General features: G+C 42.9%; 1 protein-coding gene across 1 annotated transcript in view; it reads right to left on the bottom strand.

Annotated features, from left to right (window-relative positions):
• lingo2b (leucine rich repeat and Ig domain containing 2b) overlaps positions 1-20,647 on the bottom strand; it is a 254,816-nt gene that overhangs the window by 90,182 nt on the left and 143,987 nt on the right. Inside the window, exon 4 of the mRNA XM_036517277.1 lies at positions 10,322-10,395. The gene's annotated coding sequence lies outside the window, so the exon portion shown is untranslated. The remainder of the gene's footprint in view (positions 1-10,321; positions 10,396-20,647) is intronic.

Here is a 20,647-nt window from a genome sequence, read left to right as displayed (position 1 = left end):
TCTTAAAACCCGACTGGCCCGGCGGCTTCCCCTTTTCCTCTACACTATCTATCTGCCATTCACAGCACATTTTAATCCCAGTCTTCATAAAACAGCCCCTGGGTTTCCCATTAACACCCTACAAGGCTGCGCGTTCCCGCTGATATTCCTTCCCACAATGCAGTGTGCCGACTCTTATTTTAGCAAAGGAAGAGTTCCCGGTTGCAAAGGCTCCACTCAGCATGCAGATCAGGTGGTGCTCTGCGACCTGTGGGACCTTATGATTTATTAAGTGCTTATTATTTTTTGGGGGGGTGGGGAGGTGTCTATGTTTTACACTGCGCAATGTTTGGATTCGGAGGCTTATTATCATTGTCCATGCCGACAAAGGAGGCAGCATTGCACCACTTCCTGGAGACCTAATCTCTGTCCCTGCTCTCTCCTGTGGCACTGGCCTCGTTGATGCCTTAAATATTCCATGAAATATTCATATGCTTATTTGCTGTGTATTTATGTGTTGCATACCCGTGTTAGCCTTTGGAGTCACACTGGCTGCTCCCTGCTCTTGCGTGGATTTCTGCCGTCCGCAGGGGGTGCTCCGGCTGCGTGTTTGTGCATGGGGTGAAGCTGTGCTTGTGTAGAGCTGAATGTCAATGCCATCGCACCACATCCTCACACCTGTGACCTCCGACCCACTCATGTACTCTAAGTACAGTGGATTCAACAAAGATATACTCTTGCAAACTCTTGCAGTGATGAAAACATATACACACACTCATGCATGCACATGTACGCACACACACACACACACATATACATGCAAGTATATTTGCACATACATGCAAGCAGACTCATGGATGTACATACACACATACACATATATGTCTTCCTCTTGAATTTTTTTTTTCCCAAAATGTACTGCCATTCTTCCCTATTTCTGTTACATGGACAGAGTGAAATATCCCAGCATGCGTAGAAGATGGATGTCAGAGGGCAGTGAAATGACATTGACATTGAAATGACATTGTTGAAGGCCTTCATTTTTGGAGGCAGACACATCTTTCTTTCAATTTAGTGACTGCTGAACTGATAACTCTTTGTCATAAATGAAAGCAACGTGTTTCCCATATTTAAAAACAAAGCCTTTCATGAATGCAGACATATAAGACCCAAGGCTTCTTACAGGGAATGTCTGCCATTTTTAGCCCTCAAAAAAACCTGTAATTCTGTGAAGCTTTACATTCGCTTAGACCAAACTAAGTTAGACCAGCAGTGAGCATTCAAACTCAGAGGCCTCAGGTCTAGTGGACTAGTGCTCTAGCTACTGAATCTCCTTCTCCAACTGCAGGTTTGTCTATTCTTGCTGTTGAGAGCCTTGGATCAACTATGACAGACACTTACACTGACTTTTACTGTGCTGTGTCTTACTGCCACAGGGTTTTGGTAATTTGAGTTTAGCGTGGTGAATGCTCTTCAGATCTCTGGATCTGAAAGGTAAGGGAACTCCTCTGCAGCACTTCAGCATCAGCCTTCATTTGTATTCCTTACTTCCCACCACAAGCAAGACACACACTCACATCAAGCAGCGATTTTGGCGCATTGTTAGAGGGCCCTCCTTCCATTTTTAATTTGCGTTCCGCAGAGCCCTCTCCCTCTCTCTCTTTCTCTCTCCCCCCCATCTCGTCTCTCTCTCTCCATCTCTATCTCCCTCTACCCCTTTCTCTCTCTCTCTCCCTCCTTTCTCTCTCCTGTCTCTCCCCCAACATCTGCGATTGGGTTAGGCCTGCCGCAGAGGTGTGACAATCTTTGACAAGCGGATGCCGGCCGTGAGACCGGAGGAAACCCTAGCCCCCCAAAAAACCCCCACCCGATTCCTTGCCCGTTAACTTCCTGCATCTGTCGTCTGGGCTCGGTCCCTGCGATGACTCGCTCCGCGCTCAGCGCAGGCCTTAGCTTCCTCATGCTGCTGCTCGGCTTGCAGCTCCACTGGCACGGTCTCCGAGTTCCCGCTCGCGGGCTGCGATGGAGCCCCCTGATAAGGGGAGAATTACCAGTGACACGGCGCATTAACGGAGAGTGTTGTGATTACAATTTTCATTCTTTCGCCCGTCTAAGCCCGGCTGGCTGGCTGGCAGGCCTGTGTAATTTTCAAACCCCCCACCCCCCGCCCCCCCAACACTCCACCGCAAAGCGAAAAGCTAATCAGGATCATATTAAAGGCAAATAGAAGAGCCAAATTAAATGTATTTGGCCTCATCTCTGACTCATAATGGTTTGATGGGAAAGCGTTTGGCCTGTGTTTTTGCCGCGGGTGTGAGTATGATTACCCCCGCCTGTGGGTGAGAGACGGCACCGGAGGACTGTATCGACATCTGGAATTATGATGAGGTGCGAGCTGAGTTCCCCAAATTAAAGAAGTTGGGATTTTTGGTAAAAGTTTAAAGTGTGCCCTCATAATACATACATTTGCAAAGCCCTTTAGTAGCATTTCATTGGGTATGTGTTATCAGCATGCTCGCGGATGTTAGCATGTCTCAAAAATGCAAAGCTTGACATCTACTCAACATGCATACTTCCTGTTTTCTTCTGTTTACAAACATTTCATACCATCACTTTTAGCACTTAACCTTTAGCACGTGAGAAATCATCACTGTGTGATGTGAAAATGTGAAAATTGGTGTGTGAAGGATACAATTACTCTCTCATTAGCAGTCAATGAAATACCATGAAAACATGCACCACCTCTCTCTAATTCCCAGCCCTGTAATATCAGTAATAGTCTCTCTGCTCCTGCGTCTTTAAGGGCATGTGATGTAGTGACATACAGCAGGCCAGCATGTGGGTTATATGAGCCTGTGACCCAGGCAGGGTAAACGCACTAAAAATGAAATAGGCACGTAACAGCAAAGGAGGAATAACATGACATGACATTGTCAAATTGCATCTTGGTCCCTGCTCTGAGAGCCTGTAAAAACCTGATTAAAGCTGGCGAGACAGTAAAAAAAAGACACTTTAAAACCCTGTCCTCTTCAATATCTAAGCCTTGGTTTGATTCCGAAAGGTCAACACTAGTACCTTTAAGCTGCCTGAGATACAGGCTGTACTGTAATATCCCATTTATACTGAAGACTCTGTCTTTTCCATCTTCTTGTAAATGTAGTGTATAACTGTGAATTATGCCAGAGGCTGTATTGCTGAGTGCACTGATTGCATTGTATTGCTGACTGTGCTGACTGTAATTTGTATATTTAACTTGGACTTGAAAACTCCATAATGGACATGCACATCCAGAATAGTAGTAAAATTATAAAGAACCATGATATTAGTACATTTACATTTATTAGTACTATTACCGCACCTACTAATAATGACATTTCATCAGAATGATATAACTATTAGCATACAGTAGGAAACATTTGGAAATAAAACAGTATTTACTATATTGTGAGTTTCTCCAGCTATGAGAGGGTTGAACATCCTGGCAGAGACAGGGTTCACAGACAGTGGAGTCACAGCCTTCCATATGGCATAAAGAAAAGCATAAAGACACTGGTTATAGGCTTTTCAGCCTCTTCTGTTCAGTACTTCACTGTTCACTCTCTTTATGTGTTTAAAACAGGGTGATATGACACACAATTTCTTTTAACTGTTCAAAATGTGAGACAGCTGATTTGATGCATTTGTGACACGTTTAAATGTTAAATGTCTTGAGTTTGTGAGACAGAGATTTCAGACTGATGTTAAAACCCTGCAAAAAAGATCACATTTATGATAATTCATAGTTAAAGCGATATGAAACAGCTGCTATTATTCTGTTACATGAATTTTGACACCCTGGATGCCCATGACTGACACAGTCATCACTGAAGCGTGTGTTCTTTGAGACAATGCCACGACTTGGTGTACACCCAGACCATCAGCTGCGATGTCACCCAAACACGCTCCCTGATCATCCGACCGTGACAGGACAGATTCACAGAATACTCATCTAAACATTTAACAAACCCAGCATGACGCTGACTTGTCTTCGCTTCGACAACCAAACAACAAGGAGATTCTAAAGTTTGCATTTTCTGACTGCTGGAAGGGGGTGGCCGAGGGGTGAGATGGTTGAGGGGGTGGGGGGGGGGGGGGCTGTAACTGACCTCTGGCCCATGTTTTAGAATCAGGGAACCCCCTGATTTACTTTGTTCTAGTGTTTGGAGTTTTGGGGTCCCAGCCCTAGACTGATGTGACCCTATAGCATATCCCTTACACTCCATGTGAGCTGTTTTATCAGACTGGTGCTGAAACAACAGAGGAAGTTTATCCTTCAGCTGTGTGCTTCAGTCACCCAAGGCTGTCAGTACCTATTTGCTTTCCTTATTGGGTGTGTGGGTGTGTGTCTGTAAGAGTGCATTGGTTTGTGTGTGTTTATGAGCGTGCAACTGGCTACTGAGTCTTAAGACACAGCCAAGGAGTACAAACAACGTTTTTGTCCCTGTATTTTAGTGAATAACAGTGAATATGAGATTTTTTAATTCTTATTAAGGAAAATTCTTTTGGAGTTCATTTGGAGAGACTTGTTGAGTTTCCACCTCAGACAGTATCTATGAGTGAGTGTTTTGTCCTTTTATTATCATTCATAAACAGGACATTCTTCCCCTCTATCTGGGCTCAGCAGCACTGTGAAGAACAATTGAAGAAGATCAATTAACACATTTGGCTTACCAATCTGATGCATACATAAAATGATTAGTAATATAGCAAATAAGAATAAAATCCTGCATATGAAAAAGTGGCATATCGCTCTATGCCATCTGTTGTAAAGCACAGCATTTGATTGACCAGAAGTTGCAACTGTATGGGCATGAAGGTGATATGTATGCTCGTGTATGTTTTATGTATTTTTACTAAAGACCTAATGAAGTCACTGAATATAAAGAAGGCTTCTTCTTCTCCACTCAGCTGGAGCGTATGCAGGTCTGCATTGGCCAGGCACTTTCTGTTTGTAATTTTTTACAAGGTCCTCCTGTAGATCAAAAGCTTCACAGCTAGTCTTCTATTATCTTTGACATGTAGAAAACCAGAAATAACTATCAAAGCCACAAGCCTTTGAAAGGAGAAACACAATGGCTTTCAAATCAATGGTACAGGCAGTCGGTCCTCTTTTGTGAAATAGCTCTTTCAAAATCATGCTATCAATAAGCGCTAAATTGGAAGTGAGGATAAAGGTTGTCTTAATGCAAAGGGTGCCGGAGCCTAAGATACTGCTCTGCCCTAAGATGCTACTTTGCTCTAAGATGCTGCTGCACTGACTGTGATGGCCATGCACATTGTCAAGAATCCCCCTAAGAAGTTCTAATTCTGGACCACATGACGTTTTCACTATATCCAGCCTGTGAGAGTCAGGGTGGAGTTTGACCTGCACCCACTCTGTGAGGACCAGTGAGGAATTTTCACTAAAGGCAGTCTGTGAGAGTCAGCGAGGAGTTTTCACTGCATTTACTCTGTAAGAGTCAGGGTGGAGTTTGCCCTACCTGCCTCATTCAAACTTGGGTAAGATTTCATTTCAGTCCCCCTGGCTTCAGGCCCAGATCAGTCACTGTCAGCCCTCATATGAGAGCTCCAGGTCCAGCGCTGCTTTTTATCCTCACTGGCAGAGGCTATAGATCATCCTGTCAATGTAGAAAAACACTGACACAGAAAACTGTCTGTGGTTTCACTGGTGCTCTGTTGAATGGGCCCTTTGCTTGGCTCCTTGTACTTGCTGTAAGGCTCTACATTTCCTTCCTGAAGAACAGCATCATATTCCTTTTTGTTCTTTGCAGTAAAGTAAGCTGCAGTGGTGCAGACAGGAAAACAGTAACTCAGATATTTTCAATGGTGAAATACCTATTTGCCATCAGATGTTCCATGTGCCCAGATGGGACCGTTTCCCTTCCTTATTGTAACCATGCATTGCTTATGAAATAGTGAAATTTCTAAATGTAGCTGTGCAGTATGCTTGCTTACACTTAGCAATCCATTTCTGCAGCCATTGGAGTGGCTTTCAATTTCAGTACTTGCTGTAATGAAAAAGCAGTGTGACATCTTGATCTGTAGCTGCTTGTGTAATTGATTGAGCGCAATATTGTGCTGATAGGACTAATCTAATCGCTCCAACAACGCAAGCTGAATGCAGAAATATTGCCGTAAAATGAGTAACGCTGACTTCAAGCTTCAGAGAATATGGGTGATAATGTAGGGACCATGTAATTGCTGAGATAATATGATTTACCTGAATTAACAGTTATAATCGCAGCCGCACTGTCTTTTGGACTCTATTTCCTTGACTGCGTTATCTGCCATCAGCAGGGTTGCTGAGAGTCAACTATGTAATCCACAGTTTTCCCAGCTGTTTCCAATGAACCATTGCCTTTCGCTTGATCCACTTGCTTCCAGTAGCTCAGTTATGACTCAAACTTACATGGCACCCTGTTTGTTGACATCGATTAAACCACAGGGCTGTTACAGACCTTATCCACCTACAAGATCACTCTGAGCCGCAGTGAACCAAAACCAGCTCTTCCCCATGGCTTTATAATAACAAACCACTATTGCTATATCATTTTTTATTTCTGGTAAAAAAGCCAAATGCATGGTAAATCTGTTTCGATAAACAAGATTTTAAGTTCAGGGCATGGATACAATGAACATTCCCAAACATTCCCAATGGCAATCTTGTTGTGTTAAAACTGCTGAGCAACGAAAGGGTAGATCCTAGGCCTGGTAAAGCACATCACTGCAATCTCTGACCTAAGCTGAGCTGTCCTGACCCTCTGGTTGATGAATTGGAAATCACACTTGAGTGAAAGTCCACCTCCTCAGTTATTACTCATAATGACAATCTTCCTCACCATTGAGTTACACTGACTGAGGGAGAGAGCCAGAAGCAGGCTGCTTTTTCCATGATGCAGTGTTGAGCAGGAAATCCTAAGGCAGCACATAGACAGGCAATTGGCAGAAGTGGAAAGCGTGGCCAGTGCATTATAACATCATCCAAAGTGACTTACATAGCTTACATCCATGTTATGCATTCATACATCTGTATGTTTACAGAGGCCATTTGGGTTAAGTGGGTATAAGAGCATTCCCCTGCCTGGGAACTGAAGCAGCAACCTTTAGGCTAAGTGCTCTGCTCCTTCCTCTGTTGCACTGAACCAGAGGGCTGACTGTCACTTTCACTCCATGTTTTCATGTGCTGTTCTTCTTCACATGTGGACACCTTGAGGAATAGTTGTTGAAATGGAATTTATTTTACTTACTTACCCATTTTATATGTAAGACTCTGAGGTTTTATAATCTGTTGTTTTCAATAATGCTCTCATTTTAAGTTGAGATGCAAAAACAAAAACAAAATATTGAATAAACAAAAATAACAAAAAGAACTAACATTGACTAAAGTCAAAATAGCAATTTCTTGTATTTGGCCAAGGGATATCTGTGCTTAACGGGGAAAGGCTAACCTGTCTATTAATGAGCAGTTTGCTACAGGAAGCAATGAATGGAAGGCAAAGAAGTGAAGGTCAGGTCAGAAGGTAAGGTCAGAAGTAGATTGCAGAAGAAAAAGCTTTCAGAAGCTATGGGAGTTGTTAGTGTGAGGAGAGGCGTTCAGGCAATGGATGACTAGCACACGGTGAGCTGTGACTGAATTAGATCTGCTCAGGGTCTTTGGGGGGAGGGTGTTTGTTATCATAATGACTCCTTTAAAATGACTTCATCCATAAGGAATAAGCTGGGAGAAGGGTGAAAAGCAAACTCTACTCTGAGTGGCTGTGCCTAAGTGAGGCTCTAGCCTGGTGTTGACATGATTTAGCCATCAAGGTCTCACCAATTACAGCCAAGGAGCACTCAAATCTATTTAAATTAGTAGCTTTTGTCACAGCTGATTTACCTTCATAGAGTAGATGCTGTTAATATCACAATATGAGTTACTTTATGTTGCGGTAAATGATGCTAATGGCCTGAGCTAACAGGATAATGACATGTGATGATCTTGTGCTGTTGTTGTTAAGAATCTTAATGGTAATGTCTGCAGTTGTGGTTTTTACAATAAAAACAGTGTTTGAGTTTTTAAGGATGAAGGCATAGTCCAACCACAAGTGGCAGACCTATACAGTTTCCTTTTCAACTCAGCTAGTGTTCAACACTTGTCAAGGAAACCATCCTTTACCACAGTAGAGACTATAACACATGCTGCAATGAGATTATAAGGGGGCTTATTGTGGCACATGAATGTATTTTACAGCACAAATACCGAATATCCACCAAGCATAAAACTGAAAGTAAAGGCAGAAAAGCAAGTGACACCAATAAATGCACCCTGACACACTCACAGACACGCAACCTGGTGACTGTGACATAGATTGCCCAAAGCACAACTTCAGCACTCACAACTGAAAATGCATCGCCACGTGGAAGCTCCCTGGAACTGCCTCTGTGACTAAACAGGAACTCCTCAGAAACAGAGGAAATGTGAATGCAAAGCTAACTAAGACCAAATCCTTAGGGACTCATCAGTCACCTGAGGGTGGGAAATGAAGCAAACGCAGGCTCCAGTAGCAGCCTACTGGAGATATGGGAAATATTTAGAGAGCAGGCATACTGTCTGTGTAAACACAGTGTCCAAAGGAATGAATATTGCACATCCAGGATGAACTGACTTAAATGATTCCAAGTTGATACAGCTTCAACACAAAATAATGAATACCAAATAAAGGGAATTTCTTGAATATTTTGGAACCTGTCCATCTGTATGGAGCACACATCATGTTGAACTCCTCCCACCTGCTGCAAGCCTTAATGAACACATATGTAAGTGCTGTTATCAGGCATACATGGCAAAAATGACCAATTGTGGAAGCTTTATTTTCACACAGAAATAGACATGTGACATCATCATAGGGAAGATGGTGAGTAGTGTTTTGTTTCTCTCTCGAATATGATTATTGTGAAAAGAACAAAGCTCATTGCATCACAGATGGATTGCAATACGCTCTGGGGGTGGACTGAATTACTCACTGGTCTGAAAAGCTCTCATTCTGTTCTTCAAAGATTCCATTGACTCTGAGTTATTTACACTTTTCTGATAAAAAGCTTTAACCTTTTAATTCTTTGAAAATCCTTGTTGGAGACAAATAGCAATGACAATAATGAATAATAATAATTGATGTGTGTGGAAAATTGATAAATACTACTGTCACTGTGCTGTGACTGAATCAATGATTTTTTTGTCTAATTGCACAGAATAACCACAATCTTTTGATAAGGGTATTCATTGTTCCCTTAAGCTTGCATGACTCATTGGCAGCAGTGTACTTTATGTCCAGTGAAGTAATTCAGACTTTAAAATAAGAGTGAATGAATGCCGTCCCTTTTCATACATATGCTCAAGAAGAGGAAGAAGAAGAAGAATATGTCATTGCATTCATTCCAGCTTTAAAATACTGACATCTCTTCTGTTGGTATGGTTACTACTCTTGTTTGAAGACCATGCAGGTCTTCTTTACAAGAAAACCTTTTTTTTTAATTCCTTTTGTCCTGCCTTTGTGTGGTGAGGCCTTTGTAGGATGAAACCCAGCAGTTGCATGTTTTACAGGAATCCGCTTGAACAATTCATTCTGTCCTCTCTTTCCCTCTTTGAGTTCATGGCCTCACTCTATGAACTGATGGTATCAGGGTGTTGTCTATCATGACGGGAAAAGGGTTTCAATTTGAATTGCATGCCTCTCCCTCTACGCCCAGCTAACTTGTCAAAATGTCCTCTGATTTCCTGTCACTACTCACTACTCACCTGTCGCTACTCACAAAAAATTCTGTCTGAAACTCCGAACACAACTTTCAACCAATAGCTTTGATTCTGAGCCCACTGTAACCAGGTGTTTCTCTAAGCTCAGTTTCCTAATGCAGTGTTTCTCAATCCTACTCCTGGAGGCCCACTGTCCTGCATATCTTCTATCTATCCTTACTCCTAACACACCTGATTAGGGTGATTAACATGCTCTCAATTAAATCAGGTGTGTTCAGCTAATCAAAAGCGCCACTGATGAGTTCAATCAGGTAAGTAGAGCAGGGAAAGATGGAAAACATGCAGGACAGTTGGCCTCCAGGAGCAGGATTGAGAAACACTGCCCTAATGTATGCATTACTATTTCTGGCAACTGTTCAATCAATCTGAAATCAATAGATGGATAGGCTGACCCTGTGGAGAGCTGAGGGGTGTTGGAGATGTGGTTGCAGTCATGCGTGATCTGTCCAAAATGTGCCGTGGGAAGAAGCCTGCATGGTGCAGGTGACTGGGAGAGATAAGCTGTGTACATACCACTCTGAGAAGCCATCTCCATTTCAGCCATGCTGTCTGTGCACGCTTAATTCTTTTCTGTCAGCATATTAATCCTGGAAAGGAGAGCAAAAAAAAAAACAAAGTTTGCAGGGATTAGACACTCATCTTTCAAAGGATTAAGCGACAGAGGGGGACCCTTCAGTCCTTGGTACATGGATTTAAACAGTGCCAATGTCTGTAAACTGTCAGGGAAAAAAAAGAGCACACAGAAATCAAGTCCCATGGTTACACAATAATTACAAGCAATGTACCATCATACATTTGCAGAAGTATTGTAAAAGCGCGTTTTAACCGAACATGTCACGAAATTTACGAGCGACGCGAATGCATGAAAAGTCAATGAAAGAGGCGAATGGGCGGAGTTAATCACGGCGAAACTGCGAGAAACGCTCAATGGGCCAAATGAGCATTCGCAACAGTTCGCTTGAGTTAAACAATGTTCAACTCAAGCAAAAATTTCGCCTGGCGAAAACCAATCACCTTCAAGTAGGGCTAGAAACCACGCCCCCAGCAACCCACGCTCGAGGAAAGTGAAGTGAAATTTCGCTTTGTGTTTGCTTAAAACGCAGCTTAAGACATAATACCCAACAGGTATATGCAATATGTAAATGTAAATGTAAATGTGTAGCTGTTTTATAGTTATTGGTTTATTTGACCAATGCTTTTATCAAAAGCGTCACACAGTACAAGGCTTGTAGGGTGAGACACATACACACGGAATAGATATAAAGTATGGTTCATGTCATTTTTTAATAACAGTGGTAGAAGCAGGACACAGGAACAGAATAGCAAGTGAGACATTAGCGGTACACTTTTTCCCTTCATCAAAAGTTTTAAAATGAATCATTTGTGCACACATCCCATCAGTTAAAGTTTTCCTTTAAACTACATAATTAAATGCTCAATTTGCCATTAAGTCTTCAACATGTATGCTTTTCATAAAAGTGCTCTCTCATTGCTCTGTGAAACATAAAGACACTAAACGATCCTGATGCTGTGCCTGTCGCTCCTTCCTAGATTGCCCCCCCCTCCCCCAAACCCCCTCTGAAATTAGTTTTCACACAGATCGTCAACTCAGAGGAGAAAGCAAGACTTTAATTCCTCCGATCCATTATCACCTTGTCACCCGTATAGTGTCCTCCACCATGCGCTGCTGTTAGCCAGCCCGGGTGCACATGCCGGGTCGGGCCCGCGGAGTCGGGGGGGGGCACAATGTGCCGGAGGTGCAGATTAGAAGCAACGGGAGTCCAAGAGTGGCCTGATTGCGAGCGGCACATGAGGCAGAGTTTGCTCCAGGACACGGACCTCCGAGATGAGGCTCGCCGCACGGCCCGCTATCAGTATCCTATTAAAGGTTCAAGGACAATGGCTGGCCCGCTATTTGATCATTTATCCTTGTCGTTAACTCGCCGAGCGGGCGCGGGGCTCGGGAAATTGAGTTGTCCCCGGAATATAGATGTGCGGTTGCAGGGATATTCTGAGGCCTCGGGGCCCGCTTCGAACCCGTGTTTCTCTCAGGGTAATGCCACCCGGACCTGCGTGATGGAAAGCCTGAGCCAAACACAGCTCAGTGTAGCATGGGCCGAGGATTAAACATTCATAACCGTGTGGAGTTTCATGAGAAATAAACCACAGTCTGTCAGCATCCATGCTCTGAGTCTTCCACATTCCCCTGCTGTAGCTCACAGACAGGTCTCTTCACAGAGAGAGACACACTACATACTCAGGTGGATAGCACTAATGAGCAGAGCTTATTATGCACACAGATAGCTGTGCCAATGTCCACCAGATAACCTCCAAACAATCCTAATGTCCAAGAAAGGCTCTACAAGCCAAAACTCATTCTGCATTCCTTCTACACAAAGGTACTGAAAACAGAAAGCCTGTGATTTTAAAAATGTATAAAGCAATAAATAAATGTATAAATACATAAACACTGAGTCACCCCACAGCCCTGATCCAAAAATCAGAATAAAAGAACTTTGAGAAGAAGTTTCAAGAAGAATGATACAGTCTTATCGATGCTCAACACTGGGGCCAAAAAAAAAAAAAAAATTCATTAAATTCATATTTCTCCCTTGGCATATATTGTAGTTATCCCGGGGATTGGACTGCTATAATAACATCATTTATGCCTGTGAAAACACTTTTCCATCAGCCCTCTGGCTTGAAAAGCCATTGTTTCCAGCGGCTTCGATTTTAACCGGCGACTTGTCAAAGCGATCTGCTCCCATTGTTCTTACATCTGGGCGCCGTGACGTCCAAGGCGGCCGCTCTGCCTGTTTCACGCCACTTTATTCGCTGTTTACCTGGGAACCTCGAGCGGCAGAGGCGGCCATGTGGAATCCAGGCATCAGTGTTCACACCACCACCTGGGTGTGAGCAGGGCTGGATCCTGCTTCAGGGAAGAAGTGTTTGTGTGTGTATGTTTGAGGGGGGTCTTTGCGTGATTGGGTAGCGGAATCAAACCGTTCCTTATCAGCGCGCCTGCAGCAACACTCTCATTTTCTCTCTTTAAGAAACGGCGTGTGAGGAGGGGAGGCCGAGAAGGCCTTTAATCTTCTCCTTTCCCCCTGTTCTTCTGAGGCGGAATAGCAGCCCATTTCCCTCAGACCTCTCACAACGAATCAGCTGAGATCTCACAATGAATGTAGGGTCAGGACTGATTTAAAATGGCTGTAGATAAGGCCAATTATGTTTATTTTAATATACTGCAGATGTGGAATGCTCTTATCAGGCAGATACACACTGTCTGTTGAGGCACCACCTGTCTGTTCTATGACAATAGATTGAACAATCAATCCATCGATCAGTCAATTGGTCAATCAACCAATTAAACAATGAATCAGATTGTGTTATATGTAGCAAAGTAGTAGCAAGGAACCTGAGCATAAACTCTGTGTGAAGACACAATATGTGGCTGTGTGTGTGTGTGTGTGTGTGTGTGTGTGTGTGTGTCTGTGTGTTTGTGTATGTGAGAGAGAGAGTGTGCGCCCGCATGTCCTTGTACTCCCTCATGCTTCTCACGAGTGCTGGCAGCTCATCAAACACGTGATGAACTCAGGCAAACCTTTCGTACATCAATTATACACAATTAGGCTCCACCGGGAGGCTTGAAGCCATGCAAACTCTGACAGATTGCAATTTTACAGTATATAGAGTGTGCTTTTCTGTGTCATTGTGCCTCGCTATTGTCAAAGATGACAAAGGGGAGATTTAGAAACTCTCTGCCATTGTTGCGATATGGAAGGATTTTTTTTTTGAAAACGATAAAAAAGAATTGAAGGGAGCCGACAGAGCCTTGGACTGGAAATGCAATGAAACTTAACCATATGCAGAAATACAGATTTTTTTTTCTTCTTCTTGTTTGAGTGTTCAATTTCAGGAAAGGCACCGTCTGTCTGTTCCTTTAAGAACCCCTCTCTCTGATAAGAGGGAAAAGGAGAGAGAGTGGTTTAATACCTTTATGGTGTCCTGGAAACTAACGGAGATCTCACATCAGTTCGGCTCTTTGCTCAGGTAAGAATAAGGGTGTTATTTGAAAATCAGGGCCATTGTGTTCCCAGAGGCGAAGTGTCATGCTGTCGGGACATTTCCGTCGCCCTGCCTGTACAGGAAGGCGGAGCAGCTCTGCTCATGCTGTCTCAGGTACACACGCGTGGAGTCCATGCTGTTTCCTGACAGCTCTACAGTCTGTGGGCATGGGACACCTTTGTTCACAAAGGTCTCTCTCCCAAAATGCAGTGCAGCAGGTGACGGGAATGTGGAAGGTTCAAACAAGCCTTGGCATCCATATTATATTCCATAATAAACTCATACTGCTGTTATTTTATGTACTTTTTATTTTTTATTTCTTTATTTTGAAATTTGGTGGCATGGGTTCTTATGGGATAAGTGTTTACCATACTTCCAGTGTCCAAGCTTGTTTTCAGGGTCATGTATTCATGTATTTTTCATGCTCCAAGGGAGCGTGTGTGTGTGTGTGTGTGTGTGTGTCTGTGTCTGTGTCTGTGTCTGGAGGGTTGTCAAAAGATTTTTGTCAAGAGGTCTGCATTTCAGTCAAAATGATCCACGGCTCATGGGGAATGTTCTTTTCATGATTTCTTACTGAAGCAAATTTAGCTGGAGATGAGCACAGCAAAGGACCATAAGCCATTAGCCATTTACGTATGGCTTTAGTGTCAAGCTGCTGCCCCAAAGGACAAGAGAGTGGGCTGGCTCTCCCCGTTCAGCAGAGGTTCTGGGCCAATCCTGTCTAATCCCACGGCGTGCTCGGACATGCTTAATATGTCTCCTGTCTTATGATCCCCGACTCCTGTTTACAATCCTCCGGATGTGATTGGTGGAAACGCAGGGACAAGGAGCCCGCCATGTTGCCTGGACAGTGTCCCGCGGCTCGCAGCGAGAAAGATGAAAAGTCAGAAATGAATCACATCACTCAGCCAATTAAGTCGCTGAAAGCTTTTCCCTCCAGGAAGTGAGTCTGACATTCAAGTCCTCGTTGACCTTCATCAAGCCCCACGGTGAGCAGCTATCAAATTGTCAGCCTTTGAAAGGTGGGAGATATCAATAGACTGATGGAGCCTCGCTCGTTCCTGAGGATGGCCGCTGCAAATTAGTGATGTTGAAGTGTCATCGAACCCTCATTTACCCCAAGTCCCTAATGATTCACAATTGATATGCTCGGCGCAGGGCTCTGTCTTGCCATGGCATTTTTCTTTTTGTCTTCCATAATATTGCTTTAAAAGTGTTTCATACATCTGTATTCCCTGTTAATGTAAGGCATAAAAGTACATGACAGAATAATGCGAAATCAACGTGGACTTTGACCTATATGCTCAATCAAATAAAATGACTATATGTTTATTTATGAATACTGTGTGATCACAGATAAACAAATAAAAATATAATTTGACATCCAGTTGCCTGAAACTCGTTTGTAAAACTGTTCCCTGTAGGAAACTGGAATCTTCTCAATTACAAAACAATCACTATTTACCCAATATGTCAGAGGATATTTTCTGACCTTTTCAACAAAAGACTGCTCCACAGAATGCATGCAGAGGCCTAACACATGAAGTGAAAGCATTAAAAATAGCATTATGCCGCAGATGTGCTTGTACAGTGCCATGGGCCTGTCAGCAGAGCGTTAGCATCAGGAAAGGCATGTTTCCCATGTTGTGCCAGCACACTAAACTGTTTACTAGAGCGTTCATACATCACATACGACATAAAGAGCCTACATATGCATAATTATCTTACATCAGTTTGCTTAAGTGAAAATGTGCTGTCATATGTGTGAATTGAATTAAATGTTTGTTTTTCTTATGTTTAGTGACACACTACAAAGGTAAGTGAGGAACTGCAACATGTTCATTCTGCATGCTGGGAGAGGAGCCTATTATAGTACTAATACTACTGCTAAAACTATTACTACTGCAACTACAGCCACTACTACTACTGCTACTAATAATATAGTCTAAACTTGATGGGCCATATGAGCTACGTGTAGAATTGCAGGGAATGCTAATATTTTAGCGATAATATTTTACCTTGCTAAGACATAGTACATTTCAGGAAAAAAAAAAAAAAACACCTGTGGTTAAGGTGTTTAAAACAAGATGTGAAAAGCAATGAAGGTCAAAGCTTTCTGAAAAAAAGCCACAGGAAACAAGGCCAATTTGACCTTAAGCTGAAGAAATCCTGAGGCGCAGAGCAGCTTTACCGCAGACTCTGAGGAAGGGAGGAAGGTGCAGAACTGGAGTGGCTTTTCTCGGAAATCGAAACACCCACCCTCTCTTGCACTGCAACGCACCCTTTGGCGTGCCCGTGCTGTGCGTTTTGCTCGCCTCAGGATGTGGCGTGAAGCCAGCCCTCCCACCCATAACAAATATCATCTCAGCTCTGCCACCTTGCAGGCCTGGAACCTTCTGGACACGGGCTGGCGTCCTCTCCACCGCGGGCACGCACGGCCCCATTGTCTCCATACGCCAGGCGCTCAGTGCATGCCAGCCGCTGGCTCCAGGGTGCACTGCCAAAGCCGGGCAGTAAAATGTACCACTTTTACAGTTTCAGTACTTTTCTACATCTTCCCAATGTCTCCAGAGCTAAACTCACCACGACGTGTGCTCTGCGGGCTAAATAATAAGTAGACTTATGCGGCAGGAGGATAATACTACAGCCATGGCATGATACTCTTACCAAAACAAAGCTCAGTGGAGCTCCTTTCAATCCACTAAACTCTTCTCAAATTTGAAATTGTAATATTAACACTGATTTGCATAGCTCAGATAAAAAATAAAAAAAAAAATCCATTGGCAGAATTACAAACCCATAACTTTCACTAGTGCTTCAAAGCCCCACTTGAATAAAATGTCTGTTCCCGCTAGAAGTAATGAACTTTGAATTTGAATCTCAGAAATGTCTGGGAAGACCTATTGAAATGAGCCCCACTCAATCACAGAGCTTTTGGACTTGGGAAGATTACTGCAATAAAATCTGTCCAGCCTGTCTGTCTTATTGATTTCCCTAGCACTGAAACATCACTGTATAAGATGGAGGAAACAACACAGCCAACACTAAAGCAACACTCTGATATGACCTTCAGCATAACCTGAGGATTCTTTTCATTTCCTTTCATTATCTTTCCATTAAAGGCTAGAATAAGGAGCAGAGGTCCTACATGCATGTGTTGCACAATCAGTAAGGAGGTCAAAAAATGTAATGGACACTGGACAGCCATTCATAAACATATAGAAGCAGAAAATGCTGTAGTCATAGTAGCCCTACAATCTGACTATCTGTTTTAGGTCAACACCAATCACGTTTGGATTATGTACATGACTTTCCAGCTATGAATTTCACACATACACACACACACACACACACACACACACACACACACACACACACACACACACACACGCATACGCACACACACACACACACACACACACACTCATAAACATTGCTCCATATAACCATTCTCAAATAACCCCAAATAATCTCAGTTTTTTTCATCAAAAAAGGAGGTGACACAGAAATATTACATTAAATTTCCAGCTGTTTAAAACATTCCCCTTTTCTCTACCCTGGCAACTGGCAAACCCAAGAAATAATACTGCTTAATTATACTAAGCAATTCAAACCAATTAGTAATAATAATAAAATCTATTTGCATTTTAATTAATACTAGTTTCACTCAAGAAGTGGGGAATAACACTTTTTTAAGCACAACATATTCAGACAATAGCTGTTCACTTCATCAAGTGAAGCAAATATAGCTCTCAAATATACCTTATCATGCACATACATGTAGTTATGTAAGTGGATATTTACTACCCTAGCTCAGATTGAGTGCTTTGATCAATGGTACATTGGAAACGGCACACCAGGGATTTTCCCCTGCTTGTCAAACCATTAGGCCAGTGTTTCTACACCAGGATGGGGTTGCAGGGCAGTGTCCCAGGGGAGTAGCCAGTGGATCACTATATTGTGAAAGAATAAATAATATTTGTGAAAGGCACAGTAAACAAACAATGCTGAGAGGCTGAGCTTCAAGGTGCAAGCGCACATACCATAATATCACCCAAGACCACAGCAAATATGGTTCCTGCATTCTTAACCACTGAGGGTCCAATGGGAAAAATCAGGCACACAAGTCGAGCATGGGGGAACCTAAAAGGCAGGTCCAGTCCAAACACAGGTCAAAACACAATCCAGGTACTCCTCCAAACAGGGTAATACACTAACTTCAGTTTTTTCCATAACCTCCTCACTACCACGCACAGCGCACGTGAGAGGACTCAGTTTATCAGATGTTGACGAACCCACCTGTCAGGTGTGTCGCCTGGGAATGCGTGGCGTGAGCTGGGCAAGGGGTGGGGCCACCGGCCCTCAATCCCCTCTCCTCTTGCTGTCTCCCAATATTTAAAATGACAAATATTACACTACATTATTAGCATTTTGCAGACGCTCTTACCCAGAGTAACTTACATAGGTTTGATTTTTACATGTTGTTACTCATAGCTTGCATTTGTGGGTGTGATTAAGGGTTGCCTGAGCTGTAGAAGTGGTGTAGAAGTGGTGCCGGTAGGCGTAAAGTTTGAGATGCTCAGCGCGACGACGCACCGCTGTCCCGGTGTGATGACGAGCCGCTGCTGCTGTGATGTGCAGCCACAGCTTTGGCGAGCACACCCGCCATCATTTCACACGTCTCACGCCAGCGGCGACTGCTCAGTGATATGCAGTTATAGGGGAGGCAAGAAGCCAGAATGTTTTAGACTGTTTTTCCAATTAGCAAGTGCTGCGATCTAATGATCACCCATTAGTGGCTGAGTACAGCAGACACTGATCAGATAGTGTCACCTTTGTGAAATCGGTTTGGCTAGACTGCAATAAAACAAACAAAGGATTTGTTTTAGAATAAAGGAAAATAATCTCTTTGCTATAATTAGTGTTGTAACAGAAAATGTTAACTTCTTAAAAAGTTTAAAGGTCGTTAAAAATTCCACCAGCTGTTAAGGGCGATCAGCACCCCAGCGGCTTCGTTTTTTTGCTAAAACTGAAGCTGTGCTGAACAGCTGAAGCTGGGCAGAGTGCCGTCTCCATTTTAGAATGCAGGGGAGACGGTCCCTTTAGCCCTCAGATGCTGTGCGGCGTGAGTAGGCATTACCGCTGCACATCCGAGCATGCAGGCAAAATTGCTTGAACACGGGTCGGGGAAATGCATTGGTGGCAGGTTTATGGCACTTTCAGATTGCCGTGGTTCGCTAACATGCAATTTCCCACGCCAACCCAAGTGGAATATAGTTTCCTCAGAGAGAAAACCAGGCACCGCTTTACTTCAGAGGTTTATCCATAATGCATTTATCATGAAGTCTCGTGACTTTGTCACCAGTGGGAACCTTTATGGCATAATTAAACCCGTAGTATCTGTGTGTAAGGCTTTGATTCACATTTGCTGGGATTGACTGCGCTATGGGTCCAGTAGTACGTAATAAGAGGGGTTCCTTTGTCGGGGATTTATGAACAGTAATGTGATAATAGCAAGTGCCTTAAATGTGAATGTTTCAAATTAAGCTCTTCTGATCGCTTATGATTTTTCCTTTAGGGATAGTTACATTGATTTTCAATTTTCTAATGAACCAATCAGTGCAGATGTTCACTTGTATCTTACTTCAGTCTGAGGTTGTGAAATTCAGTTTAAATTCATCTTTGTGCTCAGTGTGTGATCTAATAGATGTGACCTTTGACCCTGTGGCTCACATTCAACTATTACTCTTTCTTCAGAAGGTATCCGAATCAAGTCAATTTTCTTCAGATGTGAATATGATTATGGTGAATTCTACAGAGAAGGAGATAATTTTAAAATGATCTATTTTATGTCAGGGTCCATGTAAATCATGTCATCAATGAAATATGAATTTGCCATGGGTGAGGGAGAAGCCAGCTGAGTGCTGGGATTTTCGGCCCACAGTAAATCAAACTCACCAGCTAAATGTCAGGCCCTACCTGGAGCATGAAATCTGGTTATGGACTCTTGAAATCACATTCATGCTAAAACCTGCGCATATTGGACCTTCAAAATAAAACCATTTAGTATCGATTGCCATTTGTTTGGTTTTCATTTACAAAGAAGCAATGTTACAGAAAATCAATGACTCTCGGAGGATTTTGTCACAGGTGTTATTCAGGCAACATACATGGGCTCTGAACTGATTTCTGTGAGACAATTTGGCTGGGGATGCATGAATTATTATTGATTTTTGTTCCTCCTGACACTTTCAGGTAAGGAAGAAAAAACAAGACAACCTTTTTGTTCGCAGCAACATGGTTCTGTGCTGTAATATAGTGTCATTTTTACAGCTTACTGTAGTGATATTTCATATCGAGCATGCCGAAATCCACATCCCCCCTTTTTGTATAACGGCAATGCAATTCATGATTTCCATACCAAATACATACTTTCATTAAACTTCGGTTAGTATTCACTGAATGGAATGGAAGGTGTCAGACTATCCTGCACAGGCATTTTATCAAAGCGAAAATCGAGCATCTGCTTAATCTGATAAGAATGATAAACTGATAGCCTAATAACCTTAACGGATGGCCAGGGGGTCGTAGACTCTGCTGCAAGATAAATGATACTACCCAACCTGACACTTTGTTGTTTCATACATACACTCTTGTGCCATTTCAGTAATGATGACTGTGTAAATAGTTCTGTTCTATTGCTGGTTGGCCATGACAAAATTTTACCCTTTGTGTGATTGGTTCTTCTGGGTAATGACGTCACTCTTTATG

The sequence above is a fragment of the Megalops cyprinoides genome, chromosome 22 (genome assembly GCF_013368585.1).
Source record: "Megalops cyprinoides isolate fMegCyp1 chromosome 22, fMegCyp1.pri, whole genome shotgun sequence".
Lineage (NCBI taxonomy): Eukaryota > Metazoa > Chordata > Actinopteri > Elopiformes > Megalopidae > Megalops > Megalops cyprinoides.
Note: the sequence above shows the minus strand (reverse complement) of the source record. Positions and strands in the feature narration are given on the sequence as shown.